Raw genomic sequence first — 4,929 nt, forward strand, 5'->3', positions numbered from 1 at the left:
TGAAAAGGCGGAAAAATGGTGCCAGGAAATGGGACCACTCTAAAGACTAGTCTAACAGGTTTTCCTAGAAACCATGTTTTCTCAGAGCTCTGACCTGCACACAGCCAACTGCAGAGGTAAACCATACGAGCATTGCTAAATGGAATGGCATCAACTTGCACAGAATGAAAATAAACTGGACCCAAATCACAAAGTAAAGGACCACATCTGGCCAGTAAGAGTACTAGCAAAGAGAGATGGTGCTGAGTAGGTGGCTCAGTGGCTAAGGGTACTTGTTGCACAAGAATGAGGGTCTGAGGTTTGGTCCAGTGCCCATGTAAAAAGCCAGACATGGCTGCCACTGGGGATGGTAGAATGCATATCCCTCATATTTTATATATGCCATGTGTGGTTCATCAGTAGAACGATTTCTGCTGCAAATGAGTGGATCCTGGTCTCTTCCCTCCCTTCTTATTTCCCTCTTCCTCCTTTCCTCTTCTCCTCCCCCCACTTCTCAGAGAGCCAGGAGGATTACTAAGGTATGTTTGCTGCTAGTATAGGACTGGGTTCAGTGAGAGATCCTGCTTCAAGGATCTTCAAGAGAGAGAGAGAGAGAGAGAGAGAGAGAGAGAGAGAGAGAGACAGAGACAGAGACAGAGACAGAGAGACAGAGAGACAGAGAGACAGAGAGACAGAGAGGAGGGGAAGGGAGAGGAGGGGAGGGAGAGGGAGAGACATTTAATGTCCTCCTCAGGACTCCATGCATGCCTATAGGCATGAATACTTACATATACACAAGTGTACATAGCACACACATAAAAGGAGAGAAGGCAGAGATGAGGGAAAGGAGGGGGAAGGGAGAGACCCCCTCGCTTGCAGTAAGGATCATTCTACTAGGGAACCATATATAACATATATAAAACGCACAAGCATACATAGCCACAACATTTTACATCCATCACACACTTGCTCACATACATGCAGAGTCCAGTGGACACAAACAACCTAAATAGTTTCTATTTGTCTTTACTTTGACGTGGGTGACTATGGTGACAGAAGAGGAAGGGGACAACCTGCCTTCCTTCTTCCAGGGAAGACAGAGATTGAGAAGGGAACGTGGGGTGTGAATAGACAGCATTGTGTGTCTTGCATCTCTGAGTCCCAGAGTCTCATTTCCTCTGTCGATTCCCAGAGCAGGCTACTTTCATGGCTTTTCCTTTCCCTGTGTGGCCCACAGAGCTTATCGCTGCTTAGAGGAGAACAGGGGAGAAGATTTTATTAGAGCATAGAAAACATATTGGTGGGAAACATATTGGTGGCTACACCACTGGAAAAATAATGGCATGCCCTTACCCGGCAACCATTAACTGACAAGGCTTCCTCAAGGAGGAGTGGGGCCTCATGGGGTCTCGTGCATAAGGAAATGTTGATGGAGCCACTCTTGTGCAGATCACCACAGCTATGGTGAGCTCATGAGCTCAATGGCCATGTCATTCCCAGAAGGTCGCTTTGACTACACATATCCCCACTCTCTGGCTTACATGCTATTTCTCTCTCATGCCAGTGAGCCCTGAGCTTTTGGGGGGTGGGGTGGGTAGAGATGTTCTGTTTAGGGCAGTATCTTTCAAGTTTCAACCTGCTTAATTCCTCAGCATCCTGCAGCTATTCTCTCAGAAAAATAGCTACCTCACATGTCCTGCCCATAAATGAACAAGCAGGAAGATCTTGTGAATGGCTCAGAGCTCTCAGCCACTCCTCCCTACCTTGCTTCAGTCACCCTTCATTGTTAAATATGCCACAGTCTTTCCTAAGACTGAGTCTCATGGTTCTGTTCACCTTTAGAGTTCTATCAGAAGACTATAAAACGATCCATGGAAAAGCATTGGACAATTAGATTATTATTTGTGACTTTCATTTTACTTTGATGCTATGGGTTTGCTTGTGTGTGTGTGTGTGTGTGTGTGTGTGTGTGTGTGTGTGTGTATTTGTGTGTGTGTGTTTGTGTGTTTGTGTGTGCATGTACCATGTGCATGTGAGTTTTCTTAGAGGATAGAAGAGAATGTTTGATTCCCTGAAGCTAGAGTTACAAGCGATTATGGGCTGCCCAGCACAGATGTTAGGACTAACTTGGGCCTGCTGGAAAAACTGTACTTGCTTCTAACCACTGCGCTATCTCTCTAGCCCCAGTATTGTGGTTTGTTTTTTTGTAATCGTCTCATCATATAACTCAGGGTAGCCTTGAACTCTCAGTTGTTTTGCCTTGGTCTCCAAGTGCTAAGATTACAAGTGTGTACCACCTGTTTTTGATCCAGAGATTATCACACAAAGAAGGGAAGAGGTGAATATTGACAATAGTTAATGACTTTAAGAAGCCGAGAGGTATTCGACTCATAGGAAGCTCCCACTGGTAGACCCATTTATGTTCAAGAAATGGAAGCTTCTAGAAACTCATCTGGTGGCCACTGATATCCATTGTGTGCCTACACGGTTACTCATTTGCCCCACCACCAGAGGAACAATGAATGATCAGCTTATCCACTATCCAAGTCTGCATGAGGGTCTCACTCACCAAACCTAACAAGAACCCCTGCACCAGGGGCCTAGAACATGGACTTTTCAGTCTCTCCACCCAAAATAAGAAAGGCTTAGAATTAACAGCTAATACCTAACATAAGGAGATATTATTATATTCATCCTATTATTGAAGGAATCGATGTTTAAAAACTAAATAACATTTCCAAGACTCCTTCTACTAATTATCAATAGAAATATTGGCAGTGTATTTTTGCTGGCATAATAGAATATATAACAGAAATCACGGATACTTATTTCTCATAGCCCTAGACATCGAGAAGTTACATGATTATTCTGACAAATTTGGCACCTGATAAGGGCCAGTCTCTGCTTCCAAGATGGTGCCTTGACCACTGTAACATAAAGAGAGGATGAAAGCTGTTCTTCATATGACAGAAGAAGGCAAAAGCCAACCAACTCCTAGAAGCCCTTAGTAGAGCAGCATCATTCTATTCTTAAGGCCAGAGCTGTCACAGCATCTCCCTGCTGTGCCCTCTTCCCACCTCTGGTGCATTGGAGATGACATTTCAACATGAGTTCTGAAGGGGGCAAGAACCATTCAAACCCTATGAAATAGAATACACATAAACCTAGAGCACTCGGCCTCCAGGAACCAAGAAAGTGAATGGCATTTTGATTGATGTGGAGCCACAGACTTGCCCATCTAGATCCAGAGGGGACTTTTCTGTGCTCGTACTGCAGGCTCGTTTGCCAACTCTGCCAGCATGAGGGAGGTAATTAAGGCATGGTCCTCATCAATCATGCTAACTTCTGGTAGATGTTTGTTCTTAGGAAGTAGGAAGCATCCAAAGGAAATATTAAATCCTGAAAAACATTCAAATTTAGGGAGCTGAGGAGACAGCTCAGTCACACAAGCATGAGGACACAAGTTCAATTCCCAGCACCTATGTAATAAGAGAAGCACAGTGGCACACTGGAGGAATGAAGACAGGCACATCCTTGAGATTTACCTGTGCACATTCACGTGTATTCACATGTGCATACAGCTGCATGGTTACCTGCATCCACACATTCACATATGTGTACACTGCCTTTCCAGGGTAATAAAGAATGCACATTAAAACCACTTATCATTAAAATCACTTATCTGAGATTTGTGCATATGAAGTGTTAAGAAGGATACAGAGCCCCTCCCATGCTCAGACATCGCAGGGAATGGTCAACATAGGAATTGGTAAACTACATCAAAAAGCAACTTGATGTCCCCTCATATTAAATGTGCTTACAGTTCACATAAGGCTGGCAAGCATGTGTCCTACAGAAATCCTCATTATACTTCATAACATAAAACGCATATAAATGCATGACATGGAGAATCCATAGAAGTTTAAAATTTAAAGTAAATCTAACTAGCCATCAAGCCAGACAAATAAATTAGAATACATTCAAATCATAGCATATGTTTCTGGATTCAGTAAGCTATGGCATAAGCCACAATCCAATTTGTAAATCAAATCTTATGGGAACACAGCAGTGTCTACCCTTTGCTAAACTTCACATGACTGCTGCCACAGTATCATTCGTGATAAGCTTGGGACTGGAAAGATGACTCAGTGGCTAAGATCAAATACTGTTCTGGCGAAGATCCAAGTTCAGGTCCCCAGACTCCTGGGAGCTAGTTCACAATCACCTGTACTCCAGCTTTTGGCCTCTGTGGGCACTGCACACATCTGTACCACAGAGATACACAATTATACACATAATTTTAAAAAATAAAACTTAAGTGATGGAATCAACCCTGGGGAACAAAGTTCATTAATGCAGTTCAAGTACATACACATAAATAATACACACACATACACACACACACATACACACACATATACATACACACACACAAATACACACACACATACACACACATATACATACACATACACAAATACACACACATACACACATACACACATACACACACAAATACATACACATACACATACACACACAAATACACACACATACACATACACACCCACATACACACCCACATACACACACACATACATACACACACACAAATACACACACACATACACACACATACACACACACATATACATACACACACATACACACACATACACACACACAAATACATACACACATACACTCACACATGCACACACACATGCACACACATACACACATACACACACACAAAAAGGTAAAAACAGGCAAAACTAAAAACTACCATTCCATTTGGTATGCATATTTTTAGAACTATAAAGGAAACCAAGGGAAATATTAACTAAATATGGAAATAACTCAGTTTTTAGGGGCAAGGGAATGGAGTAGAAGCACAAAAAGCTCAGAGGGGAATTTTACGGTCTTAATAATTACTCGTTCCTAAGTGGA

The sequence above is a fragment of the Rattus norvegicus genome, chromosome 8, assembly GCF_021556685.1.
Source record: "Rattus norvegicus strain SHRSP/BbbUtx chromosome 8, alternate assembly SHRSP_T2T, whole genome shotgun sequence".
NCBI classification, from domain to species: Eukaryota; Metazoa; Chordata; class Mammalia; order Rodentia; family Muridae; genus Rattus; species Rattus norvegicus.